Source organism: Oratosquilla oratoria, chromosome 12 (genome assembly GCF_046742065.1).
Source record: "Oratosquilla oratoria isolate Oo_2021 chromosome 12, ASM4674206v1, whole genome shotgun sequence".
NCBI lineage: Eukaryota > Metazoa > Arthropoda > Malacostraca > Stomatopoda > Squillidae > Oratosquilla > Oratosquilla oratoria.
The window spans coordinates 52,338,121-52,354,253 of NC_134788.1; positions in this window are offsets into that span (position 1 = coordinate 52,338,121).

Sequence of the window (16,133 nt, forward strand, 5' to 3'; positions counted from 1 at the left end):
CTGTTGTCCCAGTTAAGTAAGTCCTCTCTATCAAGTATTTCTGTGCCTTTCATGATTCTGTAGATGGTCAGTAGGTCACCTCTCGCTCTTCTTTGCTCCAGCATCGGTAACTCCAGTTTAACCAATCTCTCCTCATGTGATAGCTTTGCAAGTGTAGGTGCCATTTTAGTTGCTGCTCTCTGAATTCTCTCTATTTTCTTTATATTCTCTTTGGTGCTGGGTGACCACAATGTCGCCGCATACTCTAGTCTAGGCCTTATCAATGTAACCAATACTTTTTTTATCATATCTTCGTTCAAGTTTGCAAGTACCACTATTATTGATCTTAGCAAGTTGTAAGCCTCCCCGACAATTTTGTTAATCTGTTTATCATAGGACAAGTCGTTTGTGATAATTACCCCCAAATCTTTTTCGGATCCTACCTTCTTTACTTCCTTGGCTCCAATTGTATATTTTCCTGATATTCTGTTTTTGCTTTTTCCAAACTCCATTATGCCACACTTCTTAGTATTAAAGTCCACTTCCCATTTTTTTTTTACTCCATATCCATAACTTATTCAGGTCTTCCTGCAGTGCTTCACAGTCCTTATCAGTTTCTACTTTCCTTAACAGTTTGGCGTCGTCTGCAAAGAAGCTCATGTAACAATTCACATCCTCGTCCATGTCATTCACATAAATAGCAAACATTATTGGTGCCAATACAGATCCTTGCGGTACTCCACTGATCACCTCTTTCCAATCTGAATATTTTTCTCTGAGCACTACTCTCATCTTTCTATCCGTCAGGAAGTCCTCCATCCATTTTAGTAGGTCCCCTTGTATTCCTCCTATGGGTTCCATTTTTTTTTTTTTTTTTTTTTTTATAGTAATTTTCTGTGTGGTACTTTGTCAAAAGCTTTTTGCAAGTCTAGGAAGGCACAATCAGCCCATCCATTTCTTTCTTGCACTATGTCTATTAGTCTTGAGTAGAAGCATATTAAGTTTGTGGTGCATGATCTTCCTTGTCTGAACCCAAATTGTCTTGGGTTTATTATGTTGTTGTCTTCCAGATGTTTTACCCATCTATTCTTGATGATTTTCTCACAAATTTTGGCTATATTGCTTGTTAGTGATACTGGCCTATAGTTGGTGGGTTCTTCCTTGTTTCCTCCTTTATATATTGGTACAATGTTAGCATTTTTCCAGTCATTAGGTATCTTTCCTTCTTTGAGTGAGCTATTTATTATGTTGTGTATTTTGTCCGTTAGTTCTTCTTTGCATTCCTTTAGAATCCAATTTGCAATGCCATCCGGGCCATGGGATTTTCTGACGTCAAGTTTTGATAGGTGTTCTGATATTTCTTTTTGTGTTGTTATAAACTCACTCATGTGGGGAGATTGCTTGTTATTATCTTCGTCCCAATTTTGTACTTTCTCTCTGGTGAAGACGGATTTAAAGTGATTCTTCATGACTTCGGCCATTTCTAATTCTTCTGTGTAATCTATATTTCCTTGGCGTAGTTTCACCATTTCCTGTTTGTTTTCAAGTTTACCATTCACATATCGATAGAATAGTTTGGGTTGATCTTTGCATTTATCTATAATATCCTTTTCATGGTTCCTTTTCTCCTCTCTTCTCACATTAACATACTCATTTCTATAGTTTATATAAATTTGCCATTTGCTAGTTTTTTTTTTTTTTTTTTATCTTTCTCCACCTTTTCCAAGCTTTGTCCTTTCTGTCTTCTGCCTCACTGCATCTTTTGTTGAACCAACATTTAATGTACTCTCTCATTCTCGCTTTTGTCTTGGTACATGCCTGTTGACCCCTTCATTGTAATTTTCCATCAATATATTCCATTTCTCTTCTACTGTTGTCTCTTCCATATAGAATTTTTCCCAGTTTGCATTCCGGAAGAATGTCTTTAGTTTTGCAAAGTCTATTTTGTTGTACATCAATCTTCCTTTCCTATGCTTTTCATTTCTCTCCATGCCTATTTCTTCCTACAGTATAGTTTCGATGAGTATATGGTCACTCTTTCCAATTGGTGTCTTGTAATGGATTTGGTCCACAATTTCAGGTTCTGTTGTAAATATTAAATCTAGTTTCGATGGATCTTCATTGCTTCTGTACCTGGTGTTTTCACTGACCCCATTGGGTCATGTCTAGAAGTACATTGCCCCACAAGTCGTTGTATACGCCACCATATACATGATGAGTAATATCACTCACTCACTCACCCCACTCACTCACTCACTCGCTCACTTGTCCGCCCGACTGTCCGTCGCCAAGCGCATCCTCTCAATCTTGCTGACTGGGCGGTTACCGACTCAGCACTTCGTGCCCGTGCGACCGGCACTGCCAAGCAACAGACGTGCGAACGCACACGAGCATCCCAGTAACCACACAGACATAACACACAAAAAGACGTATATTAACAGCTACCCCCTGGATATATATATATACTAAGAATTATATTTAATGATGATTTGTGAACCCAGGATAGAAACGTTAAGAAACGATTGTGGTGTCGCTCACATAAACCCTAAAGGTTATACGAGCATGGCAACTCGAAAAGTGTCGACCCAATCGTTTCCGGTGTTTAAAAACAAGCGCAGAGCTCCGAGAGCGTCGGTCCGATGACACGTACCGAGACATTAAAATAGTGCACTGTGGTTTACAAACAGAGTGATATTCAGATAGCTTGGAACTAATATCTCGACAGATAGACACAAACAAAATGATAGTGTTCGAGTTATTAAGTATTTATCATAATTGAAGAAGTGATTGACATTGTGTAAAATATAGAAGAAATTGTGAAGAAGTGAATTTGTTTAATCAATGAAAAAGGTGTTGCATAGAGTTTGGTGTTCCCCGCCTTAAGTTCTGTCTAATGTAACCTCCAACACCGATTGAGGATACATCGTCTCCTCGCACTGTCATGTTATCCCAACAAATTTCTTTGCAATTGAAGTCCCCCATAATTACCAGATTACCCCTACCCATTAGTATCTCGTTTAGTGATTTCCTTGTATCTTCTAGCATTTTCGTATGTTCGTTCTCTTTCCAAGCGTTCGTTTTTGGGGGCACATAGGTCACCACAAAATTTCTACTTTTCATATTCTTGCCTTCGACTTTTATCATGATCAGTTCAACATTAACTTTTTCCCTCCGCAATTTTTGTCACGTTTAAGTCTTTCTTGGCCAAGAACATGATTCCTCCTCCCTGTTTCTTGTCCCTGTTTTTTATTCAGTTATTATAAAGCCCTTGTCTAATATCGATGGATGGTATTTCGCCTCTTAGTATAGTCTCTACAATTCCCATTATGATGTCTGGTTTTTCTTCTAGCAGGTAATCATTGAGTTCGTTCAGACCTGAAATTAGTCCGTCAATGTTAGTATAGGCCACTTTGTGTGTGTGTGTGTGTGTGTGTGTGTGTGTGTGTGTGTGTGTGTGTGTGTATGTGTGTATCTGTATGAATAAATGTGTTATGATAATAATTAATCACCTTTATAATAATTGTGTTGTGGCTAGTTTGAGGGAGAATATTTTAACAATGAAGCACCTTTGTCATAATTCAGTTGTGGAATGTGACAATAATGTTTCCTTTGTAGATTGTGTACTGCAATGTTGTTGCAATGAAAATTTCTTGTTCTCTTTGTAATGTTGTTGTTATTTCACCTTTTGCACCTTGTATACTCCATTAATGTTGGAAAATGTTGAATAACGCTTGATATTGGGAATGATCTTTGACATTATTCTTCAAGCTATATGTCACCCATCATTGGAGTATACTCCTAGACATTTGAAAATTTCAACTTGTTTAAGTGTCTGTCCTTCTACTCTGATATTTTGTCCTTTTTGCACCCTACATACATCACTTCGACTTTGTTTTTATTCATTTTTAGATCATTTGTAGTTCTGTGCTCCATCCCTCCGTCTCCTGCAGTTGCTCTTTCACGTCAGCCATCACAGCCTCATCTTAGAAATAGCAATATGAATATGAAATAGAAATAAAATACTTATCAATAAAATATAAGTATGAATATAGAATGGAGATAGAAATGTTCAATATAATTATATTCCAAGAGATTTTACCCCCTTTGTAAGGGAGGTAGCTAAGTCAAAGGCACGTGACTATTCCCACCCATTCCATTCCACTCCACCACCCTCTCAGCTTTTCATGGATAATTGGTCATCCCAGCATCCCGCCAACTGCCCCGGGGGTCAGAAGCAATGTAGTAAGACACAGTATATCCACAGCAAGACTGCTTCACTTAATTGGTGATCCTCCCTTTCCGTTCCCACATACAAAAAAAAAAAAGAAAAAAAAAAAAAAAATCCCTTCAGGCTGTGTCAAAATATCATTCACACATAAGCACTCCCATCCTCCATCCCTCCCTTGCATAACAGTATCATCCACTCATAATAGGCATCTGCTAGACGTGGTCGTAAGTATGGGTGGTCATAACTCGCATACGTCGTAACTCGGATAGTGACTGTATTTACAAAACTAAATTGATCAAATCATATAAAAAGTAATGCGCATATGTATGTTCAGTCACGGTTGCCAGATGGCGTTACAAGTCGTAAATTGGGCTATTTTTGAAAGCTTGGCGCGACTTGGATTTAAGTTTTGCGACTTGCGACATTTTGGGCTACTTTTGAAGTCAATTGGGCTATTTTTGGGCTACTAATGAGAAGACTGGTAGTTATTATTTTTGCATTCATGAAGACTAATAGAGTAGTGATTATTTCTGCATTCAGGAAGTAATTTTGGCATAATTTGGCATATTTTTGGCGACAGTGTTCAACAGAGATGCCACCATTTTTTAGTGAGAGCTCCTTGTTCGCATTCCTAATAATGCTGAAACTTTGAGAACGGTGAAGTACTTGTTGTCACCTAGCATATGCCTTAGCCACACACGGCCACTGTTTTCAGAACTACTTCCATTAATATTAGCTGACCAAGCAAAGCTTAGTGCAATTGAAAGCCAGTGAACGACAAGTTCCAATATCCGGATCGACATTTTGAACCAAAGCTATAACTGTCAAGAATGCTGTTGGAGAACCCATGCTCTTTGATCTCGCTAAATTTGCGTTGAAAGTATACAGCTTACCAGTCAGTAATGCCCTGGATGAACGGGTATTTTCGAGAGTAGCCTCGGCTAAAACTAAACTGAGCAATCAAATGGGACTAGAGCTTTTGGCATCAATCTTAAGAATTAAAAGTTACCTTGAAGAGAACGGGACTTGTTGCTCATCATTTGAACGGTTTCGGGTGATTTCGGCCCAGGGTTTTTCTATTGAATTTAAGGTTAATAGTTTATCCTCTTTGGGTTTATTGTCTTTAGCGCATGCGTCGTGACGTCATGGGCAGAGATTGATAGATAAAAAAAAAAAGATAAAAAGATAAAAATATAAAAAATAAATAATGAAGAAAAGAGAGAAAGACAGAGAGAGAAAGAATTAGTTAATTTTGAATTTTGAATTGTTTGTCGTTGTCTTTTGAGCATGCAACCTGACGTCATGGGCAGCGATTGATAGATAAAAATAAATAGATAAATAATAAAAAAAAATAGCAAACAGAAAGAAAAGAAGAAGAAAGAATTAATTTTGAATTTTATAATCGTCTTCGGGTTTGTTGTCTTTTGCGCATGTGCCGTGACGTCATGGGCAGAGACTGGTAGATAAAAAGTATAAAGAAAATTAAATAACGAAAAAAAGAGAAAGAAATTTAAAGGAAGGTAGAAAGGAAGGAGAAAGAAATTTAGATTTGAAAGAAAGTTAATTTTGAGTTTTAGGTTAATTGTTGGTTGTCTTCGGGTTTGTTGTCTTTTGCGCATGCGATGTGACGTCATGAGCACCGATTGATAGATAAAAAAATATCAAACAACTAATTGAAAATGATGAAAAATCAAATAACTAAGAAAAGTTAGAAAGTTTAAATAAAGGTAATTAGTCATTAGTGTTATTATTATTTTTTTTTTTTACTTCATTTCATACTACTAATCAGATAAATATCTATATCCCAAGATATTTTTCCTTCTTATAAGTGAGGTAACTAAGAGGCACATACCTATTCCTACCCATTTCACTCCCCTCCATCACCCTCTCCACCCATCCCATTTCATCTCCTCATGGATGATGGGTCATCCCTGCATTCTGTCAACTGCCTTGGGTTAAATACAATGCAGCAAGAACTGTCAACAACTCAAGTGCAAAAGTACTGTAGTGAAGAAGAAAATAACTGCACTGGTTCTGATGTTGCAGAAGAGTTTTCTCTCAAGAAACGGAAGTATCACAGAACAAAATCTGATGCCATGTTGCTATCACGTGTCCTTGTCAACAAGGTGAGCATCAAATGTTCTTCAAAACTTGGCTGATAAAGGAACAGATATCCCCACAACATCACAAACGGAATTTGGCATCAAGTGATCAAGGATGCAGAAAGAGTGAAGAACCAGCTGAAGGAAATTATTTTGATGGGAAGAGAATTAACAGTAAAGAATATCAAGTGGTCTGTGTAAAGAATTCTGAAAGAACTCTTCACCTCGGCATTTTGACATGTGAAAGTGGATCAGCTGAGGACATCTTTATCCCACTGCAAGCCCTGTTAGATGAATACAATGCATGGAGGAGTGCTAAAATGATTATTTCCGACACCACAGCAGTCAATACAGGCCACCAAAGTGACATTGTTGTTAGAGTTCAGAGACAATTCAAACAAAAGGGACTAGAAGAGCCTCAGTTTATTGGATGCCCACATCATATTCTCGACTTGGTTCTATAACACATGATGGATTCCTTTTTCTTGACAAAATCGTGGTCACACAGCTCTGTGAAACATAATAAGTACTACCACATGGAGGGAAAATGGCCTCATATGAAATGGCTGAAGCTGCCCTCCCTTCATAGTGTCAGGTGGAATTCACGAACAATCTTTGGATTGATTGCTTTTTTTCCCCTTCCAAAATGGAGAGATCAGCTGAAAACTACTTGTGACTTCATCGCATCTACATGGGCGAAGGCATGGTTCTCAAATCAACACTATTTAGAAGACACAATGAGCTGCATGCTGTTATATTTAAACTGAAGTGACCTAAAGCTTTGAAATGTTTTTCCACGTACTAGATAAAGGAATGATCAATGCTTGACGTACCTCACTCAAATATGGTGGCCAAGCGAGCTGTGAAGCTAATGGAAGAGCATCGCAACACTTGCAAAACTGACAAATATCTCAACAGCAAGTTTATAGACAGTAACTTAAACGTAAAAGTAATTTTAAAGTTTACTGTACATTATATTCATTTGCAAACGTATGCTTTTGTAAACAGCAGAATTTTCTTTTGATACTTCAGCCTAATACAAAATCTCCTTATGTGCGGGATTTTTTTCACAATTTGACAAAAAGAAAGGCATTTTTGTGAGATGTAGGCAAAAGTCCATTGTTTGCCACTACAGGTTAAAAAAAAGAAGAAGAGAAAAATCATATTCCTAGTGTACATTCAACTGGATATAAAAGGAGCGAGTCATATCCTGGTTCCATCCAATGAAACACTTTCTGGAGTAGCAGACCCATTTTGTGGCGAGAGGAGAGGTAATATATATATATGGTTGAGGTGTGAATATAAAATATGCATATGAACATGTATACAAATAAGTAAAAGTATAACCAGCAAGGACTGAACCCGGCCAGCCATAGCACGTCTACTGAAAATTTGCTACCTTTCCTCACCCTTGCCGCTGGGTACAGACGGACTCATGTCTGTGGTACTTAGAAAACAGCACATCGCGGCAGGTCTGGTCACGATTAGTCAAAGCTGGTAATAGGATACGTTGTAAATGCACGAGGCTATACACGATTGTTCGTGTACACCGCCCGAGGGAGAGGCGGAGCTGACAAGTAGTCTATACGGTGTGGTCTAGGTGTGATGTGTCGTATCAGGTGTTTGTGTTTGGTGTGCAGTCTTGGTGTCATGTAAATTTTGTGTTGGTTGAGTGGACGGATGTTGGCATCTCGGTGTAGGGACTCAGCAGTGAAGAAGTCGCTCCATCTCGACCCCGTGATGAACATGGGTACGACATTCTGGAATGGATGCTAAGGAGTGATTGTGCCGACAGCACTGTACGGGACAGAAACATGGAACATAAGAGAGAAAGAGAGAAGGAGTTTGAGATGAAATGTCTGAGAAGTATGATAAAGGTTACTAGGCTAGATAGAGTGAGAAATGAGGAGGTGAGGAGAACAGGGGTGGAAAGGGAGTTGGGAGATAGGATTGATGAAAGAGTATAAAGATGGTTTGGACACATGGAAAGAATGAGTGAAGAAAGATTAGTAAAAGAGGTGTGGAAGGAGTGAATATAAGGGGGTGTCCTAGGATGAGAAGGATGGAGGGGGAAAAGGGGCATTACGAAAGAGAGAAATGTCTGATGAGGAAGGATGGGAGAGGACAGAAGATAGGGGTGAATGGAGAAGGGTTGTGTATGGATGATGCTGTGATGCATGAGGGGGAGTGGGTGGAGGGTGAGGAAGTATGTATGAGAAATATTTTGACGCAGCCCGAAAGGATTCTCCCCGTCTTTTTCTTCATGAAGGGATGGAGAGGGGAGGTCGCCGAATTAATGAAGCGGCCTTGCTGTGGATGTGCTGTGTCTTGCGACACTGCTTCTGACCAAGGGCAGTGGACAGGATGCAGGGATGACCCGTCATCCAGGAGGTGCCAAGATGAGAGGGAGGGTGGAGGGGAGTGGAGTATGTAGGGGATGGAATTGGTGGGAGTGATTTCTATGCCTTTTCTTTTTGGCTACCCCCCTGTGTAAGTGGGTAAAAGCCTTTGGTATATGTATGTAGAAAAATACAAATACAATATGGTGAACCAGTAAAACTGAGAGGTTGAGATATTTCAATCTTAACATTGTAACATCTGTGATGTCTTAGATCATAAGCATACGAAGAGACATATTGGAAGAAGGGGAGGAAATTCCTTTGAGTAAATAGGAAGTACTTAAACTCGTTAAGGCACTGTAACTAACTGCAAAATTTGCACAACCGTTGCTGGAGGAAAGAGGAGGGAAATTATCAAGAAGTGGTTGCTAGAGGCCTTAAGACTTCCAGCGATTCCATGGGGCGAGGGAAAGTAATAGCCGAAGGGGCTGAAAAGAGACGAAAAAAAATGGGAAGCAGGCGGTGTTAGCGATTCCATTGAGCGAAGGAAATTGATAACCGAAAGGGCTGAAAACAGACGAAAGAAGATGAGAAGTAATAGCCTGTGTGTCACAACGCAAAGTTGTGACACAGTTATAGACCAAAGGGGGCAGGGAAAGGTATCCTCTACAGCTTTGAAGCTGGGAGAACTGATTGGTGAGGATAGGGAACCCATTCTGGATCCTTAAACCCGAGGTTATTTTTGCCAATAAGGCCTGCAACGTTAGAACTATTGTTTGGTTAACAATAAGGTGGAGTAAAACGCTGCACGTCAAAAGTTAATATATATTGTACGTGAAAAGTAAAATCTACGTCTTCACACTCTTTCACCACAGTCAAGAAAAATGACCTGATATGCACCCTACGAGAGCTCACGCTGTTCTCTGCATGCGTGACTAAGCACCGGGTGGTCTGATCCAAAAACAGTTGCTAATTCTAATTTATACAATTATTTTAATTATTCACTTGCACACAGAAATTTTACATTCATATACTTTCAGTTACATGACAACTTCAAATTTGATAGTAATAAGGATCTATATCCCATTCACTCAACTTTCGCATTACAAATAATTTGATAATTACTTAAGATGTACCAATGGCAATTATGGAAGTTCTCGAAGATTCACGCTGTGGCACGCATGTACAAACGCGCACACAGAATTCTAACTACGCATTTACTAAATCTACATGTAGCATAATGTTAGCAAATTAAGAGTACAATAGAACCCTTGGAGTCGTGATCTGCTGGATTGCCCATGATACTGACGCGTATGAGATGGGGATCATAGTCCTATACTAACTGTTTAACCTCTTTGGTTCGGTTGAGGACTTCGTGTACCTGAGGATCAATGAGAACAGGTTCTTATACGGGTGCTGTTAAGTGCAACGGTTTCAATAGGAGGTTGAGGGTGTGGTCCTGACTCCAGAGAGGTATTTTGCCCCATACTACATAACTAGCGGGGGTGACGAAAAGTTCGACACCCAGAAAGAGTGTAACGCGTTTAAAGACAAATGGCAGGTGATCGCTACCTAATATAATATTGACATTAGAAGCTAGGTCTGAAGGTGCTTCATTGGCGACAGGTATATCTTGGGATTTGAGGACCTGGACTGTACGTTGGTAACTGGGCATAGAGATGACTTTACCCACTGAGGGGTGCACTACCGCCTCAATGAGATGTTTCTCAGCATCCAAGCGTAAATTGAATTCAACGATGTCGAACTCCTGAGGTAGTTCAGTTTTGTTAAAGGAATCGATGCGGAAAAGCACGGTTCCTTTTGGCCTGAGATCAAGTTGGTCTACAACGGAGGGGTGAACGAATGTGCGTTGAGCTCCGTAGTCAACGAGGACTTGTGAGCTACAGTTCTTACTGCCTTTAGTGAGGCGTCCAGTAAAAATGGGCAGAGCGACAGTGCTCTGTGCTGCTCGTTGGATGAGGGCTGGGTCGGCGATCATAGTTGGGTTGTCAATAATTGTTTAACGTTGGGACTCGGCTTCCGAGGGGACCGAGCCAGTGGTTCCAAGATCAAGTAGTACTGTCTGAGAACCTTGAGCGTCAGTGGCAATTTGCGTAGTCTCAACGATGACTGGTACCGGCTCCGGATCCTGAGATAAGGTGGTATCAGGTACAGTGGAAGTTTGGGCTGGTGTGATGATGGGGACTGTGGTCGTTGAGGGTGTGCTCTAGTAGTGTATCTGTGGTAGCTGGAGAGGGTTCCACAGTGACCGGAGTTAGAAGGATGGGAGCCAAGTATATTGTAGAAGGGGTGCTGGTGGATTCTGGGGCGTGGGCTACGTTGAGCGTGACAATGGGGCTGTCGTTGTGGGAGCTGGTTGAAGTTGATGGAGTAGAAGTTGAGGTACTATCTTGTATCGCTTTGGAGTGAGGTAGGCCCCAGGATGCTGGAAAAAGGGATAATAGATTTTTCTGAGCTTCCCAAAATCAGTTTTGTTATACATCAGTCTTCCTTTTCTGTGTTTCTTGTTTCTTCCCAAATACATATCCTCGTTTAGTTCGAGCTCAAGTAGTATGTGGTCACTCTTCCCAATTGGTGTCTTGTATTCCATTTTATCCACAATTTCATTCTCTGACGTAAATATTAAATCTAGACTCGATGGTTCTCCGTTATTTCTATATCTAATATTCTCTTTTACCCACTGAGTCATTGTGTATTCAGTTGTTATGTCCAGTAGTATGTTTCCCCAAAGGTCCTCTCCACCCTTCACTGTCATCTCCTCCCAACATATATCTATAGAGTTAAAGTCACCCATAATTACTAAATTTCCTTCTTTCAGTATTTCATTTAATGTATGCCTTATATCTTCCAACATTTTGGAATGGTCACTCTCTTTCCAAGAATGTGTTTTCGGGGGCACATATATCACAAATTTTCAACTTTTCATGTCACTATTTTCAACTTCCATTGATCTCTTCTATAACTATCCTTTTTGAGTTTCTTTCCATGTCCTCTTGTGTTTCTTTTGTCCCAATTTGGTAAGTCCTCTCTATCAAGTATTTCCGTGCCTTTCATGATTCTATGGATGGTCAGGAGGTCGCCTCTCTCTCTTCTTTATTCCAAAGTCGTCAACTTAAATTTAGTCAGTCTCTCTTCATATGACAAGTTTGAATGTGCTGGGGCCATTTTCGTGGTTACTCTCCGGGTTCTTTAAATTTTCTTTATATTCTTTTTTGACTATAATGTTGCGGGATACTCCAGTCTAGGCCTTATTAGTGTGACTAATATTTCTTTTTAATAATTTCCTCGTCCAGATAGGTAAACGCCACTTTTATTGATCTTAGCAAATAATAGGATTCTCCAACAATTTGGTTTATTTGTTTATCAGAGGACAAGTCGTTTGAGATGATTACTCCCAGGCCTTTTTCAGATCCCACTTTCTTTACTCCCTTAGTTCCAATTATATATTGTCTTCATATTCTTTTTTTTTTTATCTATTATTATTATCATTTTACTTTTTCCAAACTCCATTATGTTACATTTCTTAATGTTGAAATCTATTTCCTACTTCTGACTCCATTTCCAAACCTTGTTCAGGTCTCTCTGAAGTGATTCGCAGTCTGTTTCGGTGTGTGTGTGTGTGTGTGTATTCACCTCGGATCTGCTACAGCCTCTTTTCGAAACAGCCAGACACCACCCTACGGCAGTGAGCTCAGAGCTCATTATTAGCAGATCTCTGGGTAGGTCTGAGACCACTCACACTCCACACACCGGGAATGCAAGGTGTGTGTGTGTGTGTGTGTGTGTGTGTGTGTGTGTGTGTGTGTTTACCTAGTTGTATTTTGCGGGAAGGGGAGCTATGCTCATGGTGTCCCCCCTTTGTATCTCGCAGTGTCTAGTTTGCTTTTAAACTCATGAATGGTTTTTGCGCATACTATTTCATTATCCAGTTTGTTCCAATTCTCCAATACTCTACGTGGAAAACTGTTTTTCTTCAGTTCTCTTCTGTAGCTTTTTTTTTTTTCCCATGTCCTCTTGTGTTTCTGTTGTCCCAGTTAAGTAAGTCCTCTCTATCAAGTATTTCTGTGCCTTTCATGATTCTGTAGATGGTCAGTAGGTCACCTCTCGCTCTTCTTTGCTCCAGCATCGGTAACTCCAGTTTAACCAATCTCTCCTCATGTGATAGCTTTGCAAGTGTAGGTGCCATTTTAGTTGCTGCTCTCTGAATTCTCTCTATTTTCTTTATATTCTCTTTGGTGCTGGGTGACCACAATGTCGCCGCATACTCTAGTCTAGGCCTTATCAATGTAACCAATACTTTTTTTATCATATCTTCGTTCAAGTTTGCAAGTACCACTATTATTGATCTTAGCAAGTTGTAAGCCTCCCCGACAATTTTGTTAATCTGTTTATCATAGGACAAGTCGTTTGTGATAATTACCCCCAAATCTTTTTCGGATCCTACCTTCTTTACTTCCTTGGCTCCAATTGTATATTTTCCTGATATTCTGTTTTTTGCTTTTTCCAAACTCCATTATGCCACACTTCTTAGTATTAAAGTCCACTTCCCATTTTTTTTTTACTCCATATCCATAACTTATTCAGGTCTTCCTGCAGTGCTTCACAGTCCTTATCAGTTTCTACTTTCCTTAACAGTTTGGCGTCGTCTGCAAAGAAGCTCATGTAACAATTCACATCCTCGTCCATGTCATTCACATAAATAGCAAACATTATTGGTGCCAATACAGATCCTTGCGGTACTCCACTGATCACCTCTTTCCAATCTGAATATTTTTCTCTGAGCACTACTCTCATCTTTCTACCCGTCAGGAAGTCCTCCATCCATTTTAGTAGGTTCCCTTGTATTCCTCCTATGTGTTCCATTTTTTTTTTTTTTTTTTTTTTAGTAATTTTATGTGTGGTACTTTGTCAAAAGCTTTTTGCAAGTCTAGGAAGGCACAATCAGCCCATCCATTTCTTTCTTGCACTATGTCTATTAGTCTTGAGTAGAAGCATATTAAGTTTGTGGTGCATGATCTTCCTTGTCTGAACCCAAATTGTCTTGGGTTTATTATGTTGTTGTCTTCCAGATGTTTTACCCATCTATTCTTGATGATTTTCTCACAAATTTTGGCTATAGTGCTTGTTAGTGATACTGGCCTATAGTTGGTGGGTTCTTCCTTGTTTCCTCCTTTATATATTGGTACAATGTTAGCATTTTTCCAGTCATTAGGTATCTTTCCTTCTTTGAGTGAGCTATTTATTATGTTGTGTATTTTGTCCGTTAGTTCTTCTTTGCATTCCTTTAGAATCCAATTTGCAATTCCATCCGGGCCATGTGATTTTCTGACATCAAGTTTTGATAGGTGTTCTGATATTTCTTTTTGTGTTGTTATAAACTCACTCATGTGGGGAGATCGCTCGTTATTATCTTTGTCCCCATTTTGTACTTTCTCTCTGGTGAAGACAGATGTAAATTGGTAGTTCATGACTTCGGCCATTTCTAAATCTTCTGTGTATTCTATATTCCCTTGGCATAGTTTCACCATTTCCTGTTTGTTTTTAAGTTTACCATTCACATATCGATAGAATAGTTTGGGTTGATTTTTGCATTTATCTATAATATCCTTTTCATGTTTTCTTTTCTCCTCCCTTCTCACTTTAACATACTCATTTCTATAGTTTATATAAATTTGCCATTTACTAGTTTTTTTTTTCTTTTTATCTTTCTCCACCTTTTCCAAGCTTTGTCCTTTCTGTCTTTTGACTCACTGCATCTTTTGTTGAACCAACATTTGATGTACTCTCTCATTCTCGCTTTTGTCTTGGTACATGCCTGTTGACCCCTTCATTGTAATTTTCCATCAATATATTCCATTTCTCTTCTACTGTTGTCTTCCATATAGAATTTTTCCTAGTTTGCATTCCAGAAGAATGTCTTTAGTTTTGCAAAGTCTATTTTGTTGTACATCAATCTTAATATCCTATGATTTTAATATCTATCCATGCCTATTTCTTCCTACAGTATAGTTTCGATGAGTATATGGTCACTCTTTCCAATTGGTGTCTTGTAATGGATTTGGTCCACAATTTCAGGTTCTGTTGTAAATATTAAATCTAGTTTCGATGGATCTTCATTGCTTCTGTACCTGGTGTTTTCACTGACCCCATTGGGTCATGTCTAGAAGTACATTGCCCCACAAGTCGTTGTATACGCCACCATATACATGATGAGTAATATCACTCACTCACTCACCCCACTCACTCACTCACTCGCTCACTTGTCCGCCCGACTGTCCGTCGCCAAGCGCATCCTCTCAATCTTGCTGACTGGGCGGTTACCGACTCAGCACTTCGTGCCCGTGCGACCGGCACTGCCAAGCAACAGACGTGCGAACGCACACGAGCATCCCAGTAACCACACAGACATAACACACAAAAAGACGTATATTAACAGCTACCCCCTGGATATATATATATACTAAGAATTATATTTAATGATGATTTGTGAACCCAGGATAGAAACGTTAAGAAACGATTGTGGTGTCGCTCACATAAACCCTAAAGGTTATACGAGCATGGCAACTCGAAAAGTGTCGACCCAATCGTTTCCGGTGTTTAAAAACAAGCGCAGAGCTCCGAGAGCGTCGGTCCGATGACACGTACCGAGACATTAAAATAGTGCACTGTGGTTTACAAACAGAGTGATATTCAGATAGCTTGGAACTAATATCTCGACAGATAGACACAAACAAAATGATAGTGTTCGAGTTATTAAGTATTTATCATAATTGAAGAAGTGATTGACATTGTGTAAAATATAGAAGAAATTGTGAAGAAGTGAATTTGTTTAATAAATGAAAAAGGTGTTGCATAGAGTTTGGTGTTCCCCGCCTTAAGTTCTGTCTAATGTAACCTCCAACACCGATTGAGGATACATCGTCTCCTCGCACTGTCATGTTATCCCAACAAATTTCTTTGCAATTGAAGTCCCTCATAATTAACAGATTACCCCTATCCATTAGTATCTCGTTTAGTGATTTCCTTGTTATTTCTAGCATTTTCGTATGTTCGTTCTCTTTCCAAGCGTTCGTTTTTTGGGGCACATAGGTCACCACAAAATTTCTACTTTTCATATTCTTGCCTTCGACTTTTATCATGATCAGTTCAACATTAACTTTTTCCCTCCGCAATTTTTGTCACGTTTAAGTCTTTCTTGGCCAAGAACATGATTCCTCCTCCCTGTTTCTTGTCCCTGTTTTTTATTCAGTTATTATAAAGCCCTTGTCTAATATCGATGGATGGTATTTCGCCTCTTAGTATAGTCTCTACAATTCCCATTATGATGTCTGGTTTTTCTTCTAGCAGGTAATCATTGAGTTCGTTCAGACCTGAAATTAGTCCGTCAGTGTTAGTATAGGCCACTTTGTGTGTGTGTGTGTGTGTGTGTGTGTGTGTGTGTGTGTGTGTGTGTGTGTGTGTGTG